Source organism: Antechinus flavipes, chromosome 1 (assembly GCF_016432865.1).
Source record: "Antechinus flavipes isolate AdamAnt ecotype Samford, QLD, Australia chromosome 1, AdamAnt_v2, whole genome shotgun sequence".
NCBI lineage: Eukaryota > Metazoa > Chordata > Mammalia > Dasyuromorphia > Dasyuridae > Antechinus > Antechinus flavipes.
The window spans coordinates 4,710,389-4,730,232 of NC_067398.1; the positions used below are offsets into that span (position 1 = coordinate 4,710,389).

Below are 19,844 nucleotides of genomic sequence, written 5' to 3' on the forward strand. Positions count from 1 at the left end.
CTGCTCTGTGCTGGGAGGTTCTGAGGGCTGCTGAGCATGTGCGGCCCCAGGTTGTAGGGGAACAGATTTGACAGGACTGGGGGAGGGGGGAGCATGTTTAATGGAGAGAAGACAGTGGATGGGGAGAGGGGTCGTGGAGGAGTCCCACAGTTAGAGCAGACCAGCCTTCTTTGGGGGGTCAGGGAAAGAAATGAAGAGAAGCAGAAGTTCTGGGTGGACCCCACCATCTCCCGGGCTGGCATCCTGCACCAGGCACCTCACTCAGGACATGGAAAAGTGACTTCAGAAGTGGGGGAGGCAGCTCAAGGGTGGGATGTAACTTGTGCCTTTTTTCTCCTTCCAGGGCCTGTAATTACCAAGGCAGCTGTGTGGCTGCACCCCCTCCCCCCACACACAGTAGGACTCATTCATTTCCCACAGACTTGGTTCTGCCCACCCCCAGTCCCCAGATCTGAGCTTTGGCTCTGCCCCGCCCACTCCCAGAGTCCTTCACTTTCCAGATAATCAGGGTTCTACCATTTATCACAACGTATGGAAGGCAGCAGGGAACATGGCCGTGGCGGCCCCCAAATAAGATCTACCTGCAGCAAAAACCTCTCTGATGGTTTGTCCCGGAGCCAGGGATCAGAGAACCAGAACCGGGCCCAGGGGGCTCAGGGTCTCCCCCCCTCTACAGCACCCAGTTTGGGCTTGGAAACCTCCAGCTGAAAGGAGCTCCCCCCCTTGGGAGCCCTCTTCCTTGGGAAAATGGTTTCCCGCCCTCAAGCCTCAGTTTCCCAGGAGCCCCATCTCCAGCCCACAGCTTCCAGCCTGGCCTTTTGGGGCCCAGCAGCTGCGACAGCCTCGCTCCTCACAACCCTCCCAGAATATTCTCTTCTCCAGACCCACGGGCCGATACCTCCCACCGATCCGGATTCAGTGCGGGCCGGGGCCTCACCATGGACAGGGACCCCAGAGTGGGCGGGACCCAGAGTGGGCGGGGCCTCAGTGTGGGCAGGACCTCAGTGTGGGCAGGGCCCTTACCATGGACAGGAGCCTCAGGGTGGACAGGGACCCCAGAGTGGGCGGGGCCTCAGTGTGGGCGGGGCCTTGTCCTGATCCGCCCCTTCCCACCCTGGGAGACCACGGCCCAGCTAATTGTGCTCGGGCAGAGCCCACGGCAGGAGGGAGGGAACCTGACCTGGGCCTCAAGGGAAGGGGACCTGTGCAGTGACCCAGATGATGCGCCTCTTCCCAATGTCCTCAACCAGCTGCCGCTCCGGCCGGGGAGAGGTCTTCCCCCTCGAGTCCTTCCTTAGACCCCGCCCTTACTTAACAGGACCCCTGGGGGAGGGTCCCACGGCCACAAGGGGCAGACCCTCTGCCCGGCTCCGACCGGGCCCTTTCCAGGAGGCCTGCAGCCAGAAGTGGGCTGGGAAGGAGGCTTAGCCCAAGGAGCGGCTGGGGCCGGGAGGAGCCGGAGTCTGCATCCAGGGCTGGGGCTTATTAAGGGATCTCGAAGAAAGCCTCCCTGTCATGGGGACAACCTGTGGGAAAGCAAGGAGGGGGGAGGGGCAGGGGAAAGTGGGCCGCTAATTAAGCCACCTGCTTCCCCCATTCCGGCGGCTCCAATTACCTGGGAGCCCCCCCTTCCACCCAGGAAGCAGCAGGCGCAGGGAACCAGCAGCCTTGCCTCAGCTGCCGTATCGCGGGTCCCAAGACCCCCAGAGCCCGTGCCCGTGCTCACACCCATGCCGGTGCCCGTGCCTACGCCCACGCCTCTGCCCACGCCCACGTCTGCGCCCTTGCCTGTGCCCGTTTGGACTGGACTCACACAGGCCCCCCAGTTCTGAGCTGCTACAGGCAGCATCTGGAGCCATGTGAGGGTCAAATAAGACACATTCAGGGAGTGCCCGGGCGGCGCCGGCTGCTCGTGGGCACTAGACAAATGCACGCCCTTGTTAGGCCACACTGCCCGTGAGAGAGCTGCCAGAAATCCCCCGCCAGACGCCCATGGACCGGCTGCCGCGGAGCCCGAGCCCCCCAGTGCTGCCCACGGGGCCACGGGGCCTCGGTCCCGGCTGCCTGGCACTCGCCGGCTCCCAGAGCGCTTTCCCGGTCCCCGGGGCAGCCTCCAGCCCGGGCCCTTCCTCCCCCAGGGCCGGGGACTTGGCCTTCCCCTCCGCGGGGGCTCGGGGACAGTCAGGCCCGGGAGGCCACGGGCTCATTTTAATTACACGTCCCCGCAAGCCCGCTGCCGGCCGCTGTGGTCGCCGCGCTATCTGCAAGCCCTGCAAGCAATTAAAGCCGGCCTGGGGGGAGGGGCGGGCACGGGGAGGGGGCATAGGGAGTGGGCAGGGGGGCGGGCCTGAGGGGCCGCAGCGCGGGGGGGAGGGGGGACGCGGAAGGGACGCGGAGGGGGCGGGCACAGAGGGGGCGGGGCGGGGGGGGTCCCGCGGCATGGAGGGGGCGCGGAGGAGGCCGCCGCAGGTCATTCTCGAAAGTGCAAAGTCAGAGATAAGCAGAACAAAGGCAAGAGCCCCCCATGGGGGTGGAAATCTGGCTCAGCGGAGGCTCCGGGGGATGAAGGAGGCTCCCGGGAAGGGCCTGGGAGCAGCGGAAGGCTCTTCCGGGCAAGTGCCTCCCTCACCTGTCCAGTTTGGGCAGAAGGGGGCGCGGGAACACGGGGCAGTTTTATAAAGAGGAAATTTTGGATTTCAGGGAAACTTCAGAACGAGGAGTCAGTGTCCTAAGTGAAAGGAGCTGGGGGAGGGGTCCCTCTCTGGCCCTGGGGGAGGGGTCCCTCTCTGGCCCTGGGGGAGGGGGTCCCTCTCTGGCGCCGGGGAAGGGTCTTCTCTGGGCCCTGGGGGAGGGGTCCCTCTCTGGCCCTGGGGGAGGGGTCCCTCTCTGGGCAGAGGCTGGAGGACCACTTTGGGGCCACGGTGCCTGAGGGGTCGGGCCAGCCGGCTGAGACCCCCCCCCAACATCCCTGATTCCCTAAGGCAGAAGTCCCCTGGGGTCTCCTCCTAAGGCGCCGGACAGGGCAGGCTCAGCCTCAGCCCTCCCCCAGCCCTCAGCCAGGAGCGCGTGTGAACGGAAGGGTCTCCGCTCTGGGGGCTCAGGGCTGGGGGAGGGGCTCATCTCGTCCCGATGACATCAGAGGGCGACTTGTCCCAGGCTGGCGAAGTCCCAGGCAGAGTCAGGATCCGCACTCGGGGCTTTTCCCCGCGCCCAGCAGCCCGTCTCCCGCCTGCCCCGCGGCCCCGCGGCCGCTCCCTCGTCGATTCCCGGCCCACGAGGCCCTGAAAGGGGCCGGGGACCGGAGGCGGCCGGTCCCAGAATCCACAAGCGGGGGCGGAGCCGCCGACAGCCCAACCCCGAGGCCGGAGGGAAGACGCAGGTAAAAGCCGCGGGAGTAATTAGCAGGCACCGGTTCCTGGATGAAGTCCGGCCCCGTGAGCCCCCGGAACACAAAGGGCCGGCTGCCCAGTGGGCATTTCCTCAATCAAGGGAGCAGAGCCCGGGGCTCCGCTGGGGGAGGGGAGGAAGTCTCTTGCAAATTCGAAGGTTTTGATGTTACAAAGGGCGGCTCCTCCTAAGGTCACCCCCCGCCGCGGCCAGAGGGGAAACCGGAGGGAAGTAACTGGGGAAAGCGGAGGCCGCGGAGCCTCCGGGAGGAGGAAGGAGGCCCAGGGGGGAAAGCAGCCAGACGCTAGCCGGCCCCGGTGCCGCCGGGAGGCAGCGCGCACGGGGGGAGGCCCGCTAAGTGCGGCGGCGGCACTGAGGGAGGACAGGGAGAGAATGTCCCGCTTTCTGCAAACGTTTGCTCTTTATTCTACAATAAAGGGGAAGCCCCGGGTGAAATTTAGGAGCCGGAGCTAGAAAAAGGCCTCGGGGAGCTTGCAGATCCCATCCCCCATTTGTCACATAAGAAAACTGAGTCGCGGCGAAGCTGAGGTGGTTGAACTCTCATTCGCAACCAGGCCCTTTGACTTCCGCTCCAGACGTCTTCCCGGGATGGTCCTCCCAGAATGATCCTCCCAGGATGATCCTCCCGGGATGGTCCTCCCAGAATGATCCTCCCGGGATGGTCTTCCAAGGATGGTCCCTTGGCTGGAAGAATGACGCAGTGAAAAAGCCAGAGGGGCAGCATTCTCCTCCCAGCCTCGCTACTGATCACAGGTCCCCTTGGGCAAGTTACCAGCCCCTCTCCCTCTGACAAAAGTGAAGCTCACCTTCTAGAGGATGTCGGGTCCGGTCTGATGTTACAGATAAAGAAACTGAGGCAAGGAGCTGCGGAGGGCTGAAGTGGGATTCGAACCCAAGCATGAAGGAATGCTCCTTCTCAAGGAAGTGGAAGTATCCCAATCTGCCTCCCCTTTTTGGAGGCACTTAGAAGGGGCGAGGGGTCCGCTCACTCAGCTTCGGCCAAGGCTGGTTTCCAGAGGGCATAAAGGTGTCTTCCTCGCTCCTTCTCGGGGCCTGGGGCCTTCGCTCTGCTCCTCCCTGCAGGAAGCCTGGCTTCCCACCACATTTCCCACATCCCACAGGAACTTTGCCCCCCTTTCCATGTTCCTCTCGCCCCCTCTGCTTTCCCCTTTGCTTCCTCACTTGCTGCTTTTCTTCTTTCTTCCTCCTTTCCTTTGTCTCCAGTTCCCTTCTTCCCTCTCCTCACGTCAGGGATGGGAAGCAAAGAAAGGCCGCTGGAGCTGGTGGGTAAGACGGGATCCAGGAGCTGTTTTGGGGGGTTGAGGCAGGACCCAGCCCTGGGGCGCCGCTTCTGGGAGCGGTTGTTGTTGGGCTTCCCCAATTCCTCTCATCAGAAGGCCTGGGGCCCTGAGGAGCTCTCTATGGGGGGGACAGGAGGGCATCCAAGACCAGGGTCTGCCCTCAGGCGAAGGCGCCCTCTGCACACTGCTCCTTCCCAGGGATGCTTAGCTAAAGATGGGGAGATCTTGCGCTTCTGGCCCCTGAGCCGCTCCTGGCCCGGGGAGAACGAGCTGCTCCTGGCCCGGGGAGGCTGCCACAGGGCTGCTCTCAGCCTCAGGCTCGGCTGCCAAGAGAGAGATAAGGCCCGGACTGGCCTCTACCCCAAAGACGAGCCAGGCGGCCACTGGCGGGTGTGGCGGGGCTGGGGAAGCCAAAAAGGGCAGCTTTGTTTTTCCAATTTGGGCCTGGGACGGGGCCAAGGGCTGGGATTTCATTAGTATAAGATTTCATTAGTTTAAGAAGCACAGAAATGCCCTCCGCCTCCTCAGCATGGCTAAGGCCCTGAAACTGGAGCGCCCTAAGAGGTGCTGGCCCTTGTGGGCACGCTGTCTGTCTGGCTCTTTCTCTGTGTCTCTGTCTCTCTCTTTCTCTGTGTCTCTGTATCTCTGTCTCTACCCTCTTTGTCTCTCTTTCTCCGTGTCTCTTTTTCTCTTTTTCCTTCCCTCTCTCTGCCCCTACAAAATCGCGCTGCCTCTTTTCTCTCAATTACTTTTGAACAATAAGGATTTTTAATACCAGCAAACCCTCCCCTCCCCCAGGGACACGAGCTCGCTGTGTACCGGCTTTCAGACTGCACCTGCTACCCAGAAGGCCCTGAGCCCCCGGCAGGAGGGGAGGCAGTAGCCCACAGGTGGGGGGTCCAGGAGACAGGGGCTCCTGGGTCCCCCAGGCGGGGCACCTCCCCTCTGCAGTCTGGCTGGGGGCACATCCGTGGCTTGGCTCAGCTTGAGCCCGAGGAGGAGGAGGAGGAAGGCAGGGTGTCCTGTCAGAGGCCAGAGGGTTTGGGCCAAGTTCCCCCCACCGTGATCAGAAATGGCCTGACCTCTCCATGGTCCTGTCTCTACTTAAAGCCCCGGACTTTGGTCTCCATTCATTTTCTCCATTTCCTGGCCCTGAGAGGAGGCCAGAGCAGCCCAGAGCAGCCCAGAGCAGCCCGCCAGCACCAGGCTGGGCCCGGGCCCACAGGCCATCCTCCCCCCACCCCCCAGACGTACCCACAGGCTGCCCCACCCCGGGTTCTTGGGAAACATGAATAATCATTTCATCTCATCGTGGCCACAGGGATGGAGCGGTCACGTGAGGGAGCGTGTCTGGGAGGGGTCAGGGGGGCCAGGCAGGAGCTTCCCGGTCCCCAGGACGGGGCAGGCAGCCCCAGGCCGGGAAGCCCCAGCAGCCTGGGAAGGCCTCTCGGGCAGGACTCAGCGGGCCAGGAAGAAGAGGCCTGGGAGGGAAGAGCTGGGGAGGGACCCACGCGGGGAAGGGGGGTCCGGGGTCCGGGAGGATCCCAGCCCATACCATCCACTGCTGTCATCAAGCCCTCCTGCCTTTACTGTTCAAGGCTCATCAGGTGTCCCCAGAACTTGAAGGGAGGGGGGAGGAACTGCAGCACCCCGGGGTCACTGACCTTCTTCCCCAGGGCAACAGGCTGCCTCCGGCCGCCCTTCCCCCTCCCCTTCCCTAGCCCTCCCCCGCCACCTCCTGGGCCCGAGATGGGGAGGGCCAGGGGCTGACCCCTGCTGACCTGAGGGTCCCTGAGCAGGCGACCCGGAGGCGCCTCTCACGCGCGCACACGCACAGTCACTGACACACACGGTCACTGAGGCAGCTCCACTTTGTCGCTCCCTGGCAGCGTCTCCCCGGACTCCCAGGCCCCCTACGCCCGCGGTCCCGCCCCCAGACGCCCCCGCTGGCTCCCAGAAGCAGAGCGAGCCCTCGGCAGCCCCCTCCCCCCCTCCGGTCCGGTCCCCGCATCCCCGGCTGGGCTAGTGGCCGCCAGCCTCGGCGCAGGGAGATCGGCAGCCGGGGGGGGGGGGCCGGGGGGGCGAGATTCAGCGGGAGCGCGGGGCTGGCCGAGCCCCAGACCTCCCTCCTGGGCCCCGCGGCGCCTCGCAGGACTCCCCGCCGGCCCGGACGGTCTCCCCGCGGCGCAGCGTCCGCGGGCCGGACGGTCCCCGCAGTCTCCCCGCCGCCATCCGAGCTGCCCCCACCCCGCGGCTGCGGCACCGAAGCCTCGGAAGCCCCCTCCTCCGGGCTGCCCCGGGCGCCCCCGGCTCCGGGCATCAGTGCCCCCCCCGACACGCCGCGCACACAAATAAGAGCAGGGACGCGGACACGCAAAGCCACGGACGCGGACACCCCCGGCACAGCCTCCCCAGCGCACGGACAGCCAAGCGCAAACGCCCCGCCACATAACCCCGAGCCGGCCGCGAGAAAGCCCGGCGCGCGCACGCACACACACGCGCGCACACTCTCACTCCCCATCACAGCCCCCTCCCCCCGGCCCCCTCTCCCCCCGCCGATCGCCCAGGAAACTTTGCTAACCTGCGCCCCGCGGGGGCCGCCGCGGGGTCGGGGCCGGGCCGCCTCCGGCCGGGCGGGGGAGCTCGGTCGCTCGCCTCGCGGCTCCGAAGTTGGGGCTCCGCGCCCGGGGGCCGCTCCTGCTCCGGCAGACTGGCTCCGGTGGCCGGGACTATCCCATCCTCATCCTCAGCCTCGCCCTGCCCGCGGCGGATCCCGGGCGGCAGCGGCCGCGTGTCAGCGAGTGCGTCCGCGAGTGTGTGCGCGCGTCCCGCGCGCGCGACCCCCTCCCACAGACAGCCGGCACCCCCAGCCCGCGTCCTCCGCCGCCACCTCCGCGGCTGCTGCCTCCCCGTCGCCGCCGCCGCCGCCGCCGCCGCTGCTCTCACTTCCTCTTCCTCCTGCTGGCCAGAGGCTCACTTTACAGCTGCTCGGCGTCCCGAGCCCGGGGGGCCGAGCTCCCCCCTCGCGGGGCTCCCGGGGGGCAGGGCCGAGCTCCCCCCTCGCGGGCTTCCCGGGACGCCGAGCCCCCTCCTCGCGGGGCTCCCGGGAGGTCGAGATCCCTCCCCCGCGGGGCTGGGGGGCGAGCTCCCTCCCTCGCGGGGCTCCCGGGCCCGGCGTCCCCGCCCACAGCCACGGGGGGGCGCGCCGCCCTGACCCCAGCCCGCTGCCGCCGGCAGGACCGATCGGCAGACACACTGGGGACCGCGGGGGCCGCGACCCTTCCCCGGGGGGCCCCAGAAAGCTCCCGGGGCTCTCGGGCCAGCTGCGCGGGCCGCCCCGCTTGTTGTTTGTATCTGCTTTGGAGCGGGGCCACCCGGACTCGGGGACTTGGCAGGCTGGCCTTGGGAGCAGCAGGTGCAGCTTCGGCTCGGGCCGGGGGCTGGCTCCGGGGTCCCCCTGCCCGGGAGGGGCGGACGCAGCCCCACGCAGCGCCGCCCCCGCTTATCAAGGAGCCGAGGCTGGATTTGAATCCAGCTCCTAGGGGTCGCTGCAAACAGAGGTGGGAGACCCAAAGGTGGGCAGCCTAACCCCCTTCTTTTTACCAAGGAGCAAAAGGAGGCTCCTGGAGGGCACTCGAGCTCCTCAGGCTCCAGCCCAGAGGCCGAAAGACGCGGCCTCTGTCCCCAACGGCCGATCCCCTTCCCGAATCCCAGACGGCTTCCCCCTTCTCCCATTGCGTCCAGAAATAGCCTGCCAAGCTCAGGACCATCAGTTACAAAATAGCAGCTAACCTGGGTCAGTCAGTCAGCGATAATGCGCCCGGGGCCCAGGCCGGGCAAAAAGAGGGAAAAGACAAGCCCTTTCCTAGGGAGGGTCGCAGTCTAAGGGGAAAGAACCTGCCAGGGAACGGGAGCCAAGGCCAGGGAACGGGAGCAAAGGCCAGGGAACGGGAGCCAAGGCCAGGGAACGGGAGCAAAGGCCAGGGAACGGGAGCAAAGGCCAGGGAATGGGAGCAAAGGCCAGGGAACGGGAGCCAAGGCCAGGGAACGGGAGCAAAGGCCAGGGAATGGGAGCAAAGGCCAGGGAACGGGAGCAAAGGCCAGGGAATGGGAGCAAAGGCCAGGGAGCTGAGGGGCAAAGGGAAGGCTGGGGCTTGGAGTTGGGAAGATGTTCCTGGGAGGTGTTGGAGCCAGAAGGAGGTGAGGAGGGGAAGAGCCAAAGAGAAAGCCCTTGGGCCCTGGGGGCTGTGAGGGGAAGGCCCGGGGCTTGCTGGGAAGCAGCACTTTGCTCCTGAGGCCTACAGCCCTGAGGCTCCTGGGGCCTGAGTCCAGGGTGGCAGAATGAGCCCCCCCTTTCAGTGGCTGTGGGGGGCAGAGAGCAGAGGCCGGAGCCCCGGCCCAGCCAGAACTGCCGTCCCTGCCTGAGGTGGAGGGCCTGCAGGAGGGGCGACCTGGGACACAGAGGGTCCAGGAGGAATCCAGGAGTGAGCCTTGGATGGAAGCTGGAGGCTGGGAGGCTGGGAGGACTCAAGCAGCAGGCAAGTGTAGGAAGGCAAGGCCGTAAGGGGCAATGGGATCAGATTTACAAAACATTCTCCAAACTCCCCATTTTATAGATAAGGAAACTGAGGCTCAAAGGTGACTCATTGCTGTCTGTATATCTAGGGAGGTTCAGAGGCACAGCATAGCCCTGGGACGCTCTCGCTTTCCAAGTCAGCTTCCCCACACAGACCCTGATCTGTATAAATGCCCGTGGGCGTGGGCCGCTGGGGGGAAGAGGAGTCCCAGTCCAGCCTCACCAGCGGTGTCCCCCTGGACGAGTCACCTAGCCCTGCTTACCTCAGCCTCCTCGAATGTAAAATAAGCAGAAGGAAATGCCAAAGTCCTCCAGCACCTTTGCCACGACAACCCCAGATGGGGTCACAAAGAACAGGCTGTTATCCTCCTTTGCCAAATGGGAAAACTGAGGCACAGTTTAAACCTAGTCTCTCCACTCCTGAAGGAAAGATGCTTTCTGAGGGAAATGGGGGATTAGAGGAAGCAGAGAACTCTGTGTGTCAGAGAGAGACAGAGAAGAGAGACAGACAGAGAGAGAGACAGAGAGACAGACAGAGAGAGACAGAGACAGACAGAGAGAGACAGACAGACAGACAGATAGACAGGCAGAGACAGAGAAGAGAGACACAGAGAAAAACAGACAGACAGAGAGAGACAGACAGACAGAGACAGACGGAGAGACAGACAGAGACAGAGAGAGACAGAGATCTTGACTGCTTTTTCTGATTCCAACCTGGTCATCATTTCTTGTAGTACAATAATATTCCTTCGCCTCATCCACCACCACTTGTCCAGCCTTCTTTGCCCCCTGCGCAGACACTGCTACAAATGGTTTGCAGCTTGGGGGTGCAGTGGGCCGAGCCCTGGACTTGGAATCTTTACGTGTGGCCCATGGTAGGTCACTTCACCCAGTTGACCTCCCTTTTCTCATCTACAAAACAAGCTGGAGAAGGAAAGGCAAACCACGCAAGTCCATCTGCTAAGAAAACCCCCCAAATAGGTCACAGAGAGTCGGATACAACCGAACCGATAACCAACCATAACTATTCTTGGATGAGTGTGTCCTTTCCCTATTTCTTTGATCTCATCGGGCTGTAGACCTCGTGCTATTATTGGGTCAAAGGGCAAGTGGCAATTTATTAAATAAAATTCTTATGGAAGGAAACCAGGGAAACTGAAGGGTAAACCTCATAAAGGACACCAGCACGAAGACCAGCAGAGGAAGAAGAGCTATTCCTGTGGAAATAGACCGCAGACCACTGAGCCAGAAGGAGGAATTAGATGCCAGTAGCTAACTATTATTTTAACATTTAATTGACTTTCTCTTTTTACCACCTCTCCCTCCATCCACCCAAATGAACAAAAATAGAAAAAGAGCAGTTGAATATGTTGGGTCAAGTGAAATCTATTCCTTTGTTGGCCAAGCCCTCGTTCTCAATGCTCCGTCCATCACCTCCGGGTCGGGAGTCAGTGGCCTGCTTCATTTCTAGGTCTCTGCAATCATGGCTGGTCATTGCGTCAATCAGCGTTCTAGAGTCCTTCCTGTCTGTCTTTGCAATGTTATTATTATATATTCTCTGGAACTCTGGATCGGTTCAATAGAAATAGCTTCCTCTGGCTCTGCCCATTTCGTCATTTCTTATGGCTCGGTAATGTTCCATTCCATTTATCCACCTCATCCATTTATACCCATTATCTCCCTTAACCCGTTTAGCCATTCCCAAACAGGGAGTATAGCCTTAGATTCCCAGTTTTTGCACCTCTAAGAAGAGGGGCTAGAAAGACTTTTGTGCCTCTAGCTCCTTTTCCTCTCTGCTCTCCCTTGGGGTCCGTGACCAGCAGTGGGAAGGCAGCATCTCCGGGCACTCAGTTCAGTGATTGCTTTTAGGGCATCGTTCCAAATTGCTTCCAGAATGGCCGGAACAATTCGCGGCTCGACTGTGTATCGATAAGCACGACAATCTTGAGAAAATGGGCTCGAGCTACAAATGGTTTCTACACTGATTTAAAAGAGACGCGGGCTTGGCCGAGAGGGCAGAGACCCAGCGAACGTGACCAGCCTTTGTCGCTCGACATCAAGCGTTGTGGGTGCCTTTTAAGGATTTTCAGGTGTCCTCCTACACCGTAATACCTCCTACTCTTGCAGGGCTGGCTTGCCTACCTCACCTCGCTCTCGCGTTGGCAGGTGACCAAAGAAACTACTTTTTCTGCTACACTCGGACCTTTTAGGGTGCTGGGTGTAATTCTGCTGTGACACCATACCTTCCATTACAACTCTTGGGTTCCCACTGAAGTATTACCATTTATACAGCCAGCAACTCACAATAATGATCCTTTTATATCTTAAACATAACCACCTGCTTAAAAATTAAGCAGAAGAAATATTATTACAAATACCTATTCTAGCAAGTGCATTAATAATAAAAATCGACATATACAACTAAGTTATAGTCTTCCACTTTGGGAAAAAAGTGGTTGAAACTTTCCAAGGAGATGAGGAAAATCCATATGCCCAAAGAAACCCAAACCCTGCAACTGGAAACTCCCCTTTCTTACTCAGCAATTGCCAATTCATGATGCTAGTTTCTGCACTTAAAGATGCTCTCCCTCTAAACCTAACACTTCAATGGGTTCAACTAGTTGAGCTGAATGACTTCTGATATTCCATTTTTACCACCTTCCTTTGTTTAACTGCATTTGCTTCTCAATAACTTTAGCATCCATCACTCTCAGCTTCGGACGTATAGATGCTCTTTTGGATCTTTCATTGCATCTCTCTCTTCTCTGCTATTTCTGGCTTCGGGCCCAGTCAGATAAATCGTGTTTGTTCCCAAATCGGACCTCATTTCTGATGTCTCCCCATCACTCCCCGTCACATTCAAACCCCCGAGTCCTTTTCTCTCAGGCATACCTTCAGCAGCTTTCAGTGTTACTCCTTCTTCTGGAATTCTGAGCAGACTCGGGGACAAATCTTAAAGATCCGACATATTCCAAGGACTCAGGGAAGTGCGGATGGCGTAAGGCGATGGAATATCTGCTTTATGAGAATCGGGAAGGTAAATGGAAACATATGGAATTGTTTGTCTGTGGCTAAAAATTAGTCACCAAGGACTCAGCTGACCGTGTCGGAGGCGTGCTGGCTGCTTTGGAGAGCGCTGCTGCTGAGGGCAAGTCTGCTTGCTGGGGCTCACCACCAGGCTTTCTGGCTTCTGGCTTGGCGAAGGTTTTCGTTAAGAGCAATCCAGGAAACGTGAAAATGTATCGGGTCCTTAGTCCTGGAAGCCTCCCAGCCCCTGCTGGGTAAGCATGTCAGCAAAGCAGAAAAGGGCAAAGGGCCTTCTCATTATAGGGAGTAGAGGGTCAGGAGAAGGCTGGAAGAACGCCTTCAGTTACACTCGTGTCAAAACAAAAGATACCCCAAACACATTTAAAATAAGATCGATCTCTCCGGGACAGGTGAGTTCTTCAAAAATAGCAAATTTAGCAAGCCAGCCTTAGAGCTGGAGGAAGTCACCCGGATACAACGGAAAGTCGGACCAGAGAGAACAGAGCTTCCCTTTGGTCTGAAATGGTCTGTTCTCAGGCGAGTGGGATTTTTCTGCTCGTGAAGACTGACAGCACCGACCCAGGAGACTCACGTGATGTTGGGCTTCAGAAAAGAAGCGGCCTCGAGCCTGGGGAGGCGACTGCCCTGCTGCCCAGCAGGAGCTCCGGTCAGACCACGCTGGAGGCTCAGGGCCGGGTCTGGGAGCGGCTTTCGGGAAGGAGCCAGAGAAGCCGGAGAATGTGGGGAGAAGAGCCGCCGATGATGACAAAGGGATCCCCCCTCTGCCCACAGGAGCATCGGCTCAAGGAACTGGGAACGCTGAGCCCCAGGAGGAGACCCCCCTGATGTCACCCACCCTCTTCCGGACTTCTCTTCTCCAGACCGGACATCCCCGGGCCATTCTGAGGGCGCCATTCAGGGTCCCGGCATAGTGGTCAAGGAGGGCACCAGGGTCCCTCCAATCCCCCCGGCAGGGGCCCAGGGACAGGCTCGCCGGTCTCTCAGCCTCAGGAGTCACATTTCCCACCTCACCAAGTGCCCCACGCTGACACGAATGAAACGGCTCCGTGCAGTGAGGGGCCTTGAGATTACGTAAGCAGATGGAATCCATCAAACAAACATTTGTTAAGCTCCTACTATGTGCCAGGGACGGCGCTAAATGCTTTGCAGCTGCTATTTCCTTCGGTCTTCCCCAAAATCCCCATTTTACAGCTGGGGAGACTGAGGCAGATAGCAGTGACTTGCTCAGAGGTTTAAGACTGGATCTGAACTCGCCTCTTCTTGATTCCAGACCCAGCCCTCTGTCCCCTAAACCACCAGCTGCCTCAAACACTCATTGACATGGAATGTTTACTTATGTGGGCAAAGGGAAGTGAATATTCAGTCACGGGTTCTGAGGGGGAAGGAATCCTGGGGCGAAGAACTGGAGGTTGGGAAGGGAAGGTGACGGCCCCCCAGTTATGGGGCTGCCGGACTGGGAGAGGAAGTCAGAGTCAGAATTTGAACCCAGCTCCTTCCAGCCTAAATCTGGGCCTGGAGCCTGAAATTCGATTAAAAGGGACTCAGTTCCCTGGGCTCCCTGGGGCTCCCCGGGGATTTGTGAAGAGACGGGCTTAACTCTGTCAGTCACGCTTTGCTTTGCGCCAGGATTTCTGAACGTCGGGATTAGCCTCTGAAAAGTCCAAGGGGGAGAAGGGAGGGGTGGCTGACCGGGAGGGAGGGAGGGAGGGAGGGAGGGGGTCAGGATCCTCGGGCCGAGCCCCCAGCGTGGGCGTGGTCTTCAGGCCCCTCCTCCAGTCCGGGACTGGGGGCTGGCCAGGCTCTCGGCCAGAAGCAGGTTGACGGCCCCGGAGGCGATGCTTTCCCTGCGTCCCAGAACTCCACAGTCTGCCAGATTCCTGCTCCAATGGATGGAAGGAGAAAAACCTTCTGAAACTCTTCCCTGGGGGCCGGTGTGAGGTCTGGAGACGCAAATAGGAAAACAGCCTCTGCTCCCAAAGAACTGAGAGCTCCGCGGCCTCCGCGCGGGACCCAGGGGCGGTGGGCTGCCCGCCGGCCCTTCCCAGAGCCCCCACTCCCTCTCCTCCCTACCCCGCGGGGTTCTCATGGCCACGCCTGGGCCCAGGCTTCCTCCCAGCTTTGCAGGGGCAAGCTGGTCCCTGGATCATGTCATGGGGCATCAAGTTAGACTCTCTGGGCTCCAGGACCCCCCTCCCTGGACATAACCTGAGCCAAACTTGGCTCATCCTGTGGGCCAAGGCCTCGGGCCCCCCAGGCTTCCTGAATCCCCCCAAGCTCCCCAATCCCCCAGGCTCCCTGAATCCCCCCAAGCTCCCCAATCCCCCAGGCTCCCTGAATCCCCCAGGCTCCCCAATCCCCCAGGCTCCCTGAATCCCCCCAAGCTCCCCAATCCCCCAGGCTCCCTGAATCCCCCCAGGCTCCCCAATCCCCCCAGGCCATCCTTCCAAGTCTGGCGACTGCTTAAAAAGGACAGAACATTGTATTCTCATCCTCACTTCTTAGAGAGGGTTCTCTGGGAGCTTTCTGCAAGGCACATGGGGGAACCCATCCTCTGCCGCTTCAGTGAGGGGTCCCCCTTTTCTCTCCGACTTCCTGAGCAAGGTGCCTGGCTAGGAAGGCGACTGAGGAGGGGAAGGAGACCGTGGGGTGGCTATGACAGGGAAAGAAAGAGCAAAGAGCCCGAGAGGCAGCAGGTAGGTCAGCCCTCTGAAGCCCCTCGGGGCCGGCTTGGCTTGGGCTTCTGGACCTGGTGTCAGGGACCCCTCCTGGGCTGGGATGGGGAGCCAAGCCTCTTAGGAAGTGAGTCTACAACGGCCCCTGGAGGTACAGGAGGACAGCTGGTGGATCCCAGGTTTTGGGCTGGGAAACTGAGGCACAGAATGCTTACAGTGTCAAAAACGAGGCTGTTGCCTCCATTCGTGGATTCCAGGACGCTGTCCGAGACATTTCCAGCTTGGGAGTCTTGGATTTGCCTCTGGATGCTTGGTCCCCAGGAGAGGGGAGGTCCCACATCACACCTCCCACCTGAGTCAGGGCCCCAGAACCTCCCAAGACAATGAATCTTGAGTGGACCCCTCTGGGGGCAGCAACAAAGGGGCCTGTGCTCTGGGGAGGACCAGGGGTCTGTGCTCTGGGGAGGACCAGCCAATCATCCCTCCTTCTCTTAGACTCCAGAGCTGGAGGGGAATCTGGGATCCCTAACTCAGCTTCTTCATTTTGCAAGTGGATAAACCGAGGCTCAGGGAGAAGTAAGAGCCCCTTATTAGAGCAAGGGAGCGGTCCTTCCGCCAGCCTGGGAGATTCTGGAGCAGCCTCAGCCCCTAGTGTACAGGCAAAGAGACTGAGGCCCCTGGAGGGGGGCAGCTGGTCTCAGGCTGTGGGTCAATCAGCTCAAATTCATGACCATAAAGAAGCATATTTGAGAGGCAGGAAGGCCGGGAGACAGGGGAGGCACCCACAGCGAGGGCGCCTCCTGAGCAGAGACAAGGACCCCAGACTCAGAAACACAAAGCACCGAAGGGGTTGTCTTGAGACAAATGACTTCTCAGCCGTCTCTCAGGGAGGATTGGAACTCAGCTCCTCTCACTCCAGGGCCGGCCCACTTTTCAGACGTCCCTTTGTCTGGAAGATGGAGCTCCAAGGAAGCTGGCTGTGAGATGAGGCTGTTGTGGAAAATGCAAGAAAGCACCTACTGTGTGCAGGGCTTTGTGCTAGAACTTTACATTCACTACTCTTCGATTTGGGACCTCTGGGACTCCCGGCTCCATCATTACACGGGAGCTATTCCTTCTACTGGTATAGAGAAAATGTGGGGCGTAGTCTAGCTATGTTGTGGCTGCTGCTGTTCTTTCTGACCCAACCGGAGTTTTCTCGGCAAAGATTCTGCGGCAGTTTGCCAGCTTTTTTGCTGGCTCATTTTACAGATGAGGAAACTGAGGCAGACAGGTTGACCTGTCTTGCTCAGGGGCACTTAGCCAGTAAGTGTCTGAATCAGATTTGAACTCAGGTTTCCGCGCCTCCAAGCCCAGTGGCTCATCTAAGTGCCTTTATCCAATTCCTTGATAAAAATATCGAACAGCAGGAAGTCAAGGGCTTCTGAGATCTGAGATGTTCTAGTGCATCTACTCTCCTCCCTCTGCCTGGCAAGACACCCAATAACCCCCTTCTAAAAGGGGATTACTTGGGGTTGTGGGGAGCAGGGAACCAAATCCCGAGAGCAACAGCAAACAAATGGGGCCCCGATCCTCAACCAAGGGAGGGGCAGATTCTCCATAGGACAGTCCAGGGTCCAGGCTCTGGAGAGGGAACTTTTCGTGAGCATTTATAAAGGCAGTTACCAGCTCAGGCTCATCAATAATACACCGCGGCAGAGCCCCGGACCGGGCTCCTCGGCCCGGAGGTTGGAGAGATGCTATAAAAATAACAGGCTCCGGATCTGAGCCAGCGTTTGGCCAAAGGTCTTATCCCGCCCTTGTGGACGAGATAGAGAGACGTGACTTGGATTGGATCCAATGGGCTTCATCAGGCTTCTGTGTGCCGGGCACTGTGCTGGGGACCACGGAGAGCAAACAATCCCTTTCTTCAAGATGTCCACGTTCTACAGTCAGGAGATACCATGGGATAAAAGGATCCTGTCTTTAGAGCTGTGAGAGACTTGGAAAATTCCAATTAAAAGATCTCTAAAGCAAATACAAATTAATTCTGGGCAGAGGGAGAAGATGACAATTGAGTGGGTAGAAGGGGGCTGTTAGATGGCCTTGGAACTGTTCAAATTAGCCAGCTTAAGGAAAAGACTAAAAGTATGTTTATCTGACAGTCCTACCAGATGACATGAGTGGATTGCATAAGGATCTGTCCCAAATCCTGTTATGTCCAACTTTTTACAAAACCGTTTAAGAATCTACTTTATTGAAAATGATACAATTACGTGAAAAGGATGGAAAATTTGGTAAAATATATTTCCATTAGAAGTCTTGTCACCTTCATTACTTGTTTCCCAAGATATCCTATTGCTCAAAACCATAGTTATCTAAGAACTCAGCTCATCTAATAATTAGGTATTAAGTCCTTGAATAATTAGTTTGGATTAGCAAGAGCTATTACATGGTTTTTTTTCCTTCTAAATTTAGTATCCATCAAGAAAAACAAATTTCCAAATGAAAATAAAAATGATAATGCCGCAAACTGCAAATTAAAAACAATTTGTTCTTAAACATTTGCATGTTGCATTTTAAAATATAATGATGAAATGCCTTGTTTCTTAATCCCCTTCTGATCTATTTTTGGGGGGAAGAGGGGAGATTTTGTTGCTAGTATGGCTTACTTTTTTGTAGTGAAAGAGTGAAGATATTTATAGGCAGATGGCTGGAAATAATTTTTAGGAATGGTGAAAAGATGAGGATGTATATAAGAAAGGGAGATTAAAGATTCAAGAGCAAGTAGATGATTGATGCGGCAAGTTTCAGGAGGAGGTTGGGAGGATAGGAGTAAGTGGACAAATACTTTGGCCTTGCGCAGCCATCTCACCCGCTGTCTGCAGTGACAAAGTGACAGCATGGGGAAGGTACTCAGAAGCTGCCATGGGTGGAGTGGGAAATGGGGGTACCTATGAAGAGTCATCTCAATCTTTTCTGCAAAGCAAGAGGTGTGCTTATCTGCTAAGAGAAAAAGAGGAAAAGGTAGGAATGGGTTCTTGACAAGAAGGGAACCTGCCGACTGCAGCCAAAACGTCTGGGTTTGGACACTCTGCTGGAAGACCTGCAACAAATGCTAGTCCAATAGAAAGGCCGTTATGATGAATAGAAACATTGCCATGCAGCAGCGAGGGCCCAGGTGAGTTTAAATATAGATTTATTGGTCATTTTAATGATGTGTTTCTTTTTCATGTTTTAAGTGAATTAGTTTGCTTATTTTCAATTTTTTGGTAAATTCAATGAATTTTTTCATTTTCTCTTTTTTCCTAATAAATTTATTTATTTTTAATATACATTATTTTATAAATCATGTTGGGAGAGAAAAGTCAGAGCAAAAGAGAAAAACAATGGAAGAGACATAAAAACAGAAAAAAGAAGTAAACATAGCATGTCAAGATTTACATTCAGTCTCCTTAATTCTTTTTCTGGATGCAGATGGCATTTTCTGTCCAGAGTATTGTTTTGGACATTTTCTCTCTTTTTAATAAAAGTGTACAGGAAAATAAATTTGCTCACAATATAGCTCTGGCTGCATTCTCTAAAATTTGGCAGGTTGTATTTATATTATCTGATATATTCATTCACATTTCTAAAACTATTACTCAAGAAGGATTTTATTAAATCTTACAGAACTTCATCTTTAGAACATGTTTTCTTTGGTGAGTGATATTTCTATTGCTTATAAAGTCTCTCAAGAGGTTCTTTTGTGCCATGAATTAAGAGCTGGCCTGAATGTCCCGAAGGCAAGGTTTAAGGAGGGGCCACTGGCCCATCCTGACTGGCCAGGGTAATCTTCTAAGCCCAGAGCTGCACTGGAAGAGAAGGTCCCTCACTGGGACCACCCCACACCAACCAAATCACAAGTCTAGTGGCACTATGTGGGTATGGTCCTGGTGATCTCCAGCTTCCTCCAAGTTCTATCTTCCTGGGCTCACTCATCCCACCTGCAGTCATCCCTACAGGTAAATGTGGCTGCTCCAATGCAAGAGGACCACTGAGGTTCTCTCTTCTCTTTTCATTGGCTGGATAATTGAAAGGTCAGCAGACCTGAAGCTCCTTTTGCATCAGGAGCAGCCATGTCCGTTCGGGCGTGAGTGAACACTCAGGGCGAACTGAGGACAAAGACGTCCTCTAAGGAGAACTTCAGGAGGTTCTGCAATTTGTGCCTTGGACAAGTTGTATTCTCACTTTCCCTGAAGAACTTCACCTGAGCAAGGGGAGAATACACTCTTCAATTTAGGGGCATATTTCTGGAACAATTTTTTGCTTTATTTTTTTTTAAGTAAATGCCTTTTCTAAAAGCTAATTCACAAAACCCCAATAAAATAGACAAAACCTTGGATAATTTGATTAGAAAAAGAAAAGAAGAAAACCAAATGACCAATACCAAAAATGAAAAACGCAAAAATCTTAAATAAAATATTAGCAAAGAAATTATAGCAATTTATCACCAAGATACTACGCTCTGACCAAGTGGGATTTATACCAGCAATGCAGGGCTAGTTCAAAATCAGGAAAACTATCAGCATAATTGATCACATCAATAACAAAATGAACAAAAATTATATGATTATCTCAATGGGTGCAGAAAAACCATTTGACAAAACACAGCCCCCATTCTTAATAAAAATACCAGAGAGCATAGGAATAAATGAAGTTTTCTTTAAACTGATAAGCAGCATCTATTCTAAAATAATCAGTAAACATTATATGTAATAGGGATAAACTAGAAGCATTTCTAATAAGATCAGAGGTGAAACAAGATTGCTCATCATTATCATGATTATTCAACATTGTACTGATAGCTTTAGCAATAAG

The 19,844-nt window shown here is 56.6% G+C and overlaps 1 long non-coding RNA gene across 1 annotated transcript; it reads right to left on the minus strand.

The window, feature by feature from the left end:
* Positions 1-3,789: 3,789 nt before the first annotated feature.
* On the minus strand, positions 3,790-5,731 carry LOC127547342 (uncharacterized). Its single transcript, XR_007950164.1, has 2 exons — positions 4,215-5,731; positions 3,790-4,092 (listed from the first exon to the last, which is right to left on the minus strand). It is a non-coding gene; the product is annotated as an uncharacterized LOC127547342 (long non-coding RNA).
* Between the last annotated feature and the right edge of the window lie 14,113 nt (positions 5,732-19,844).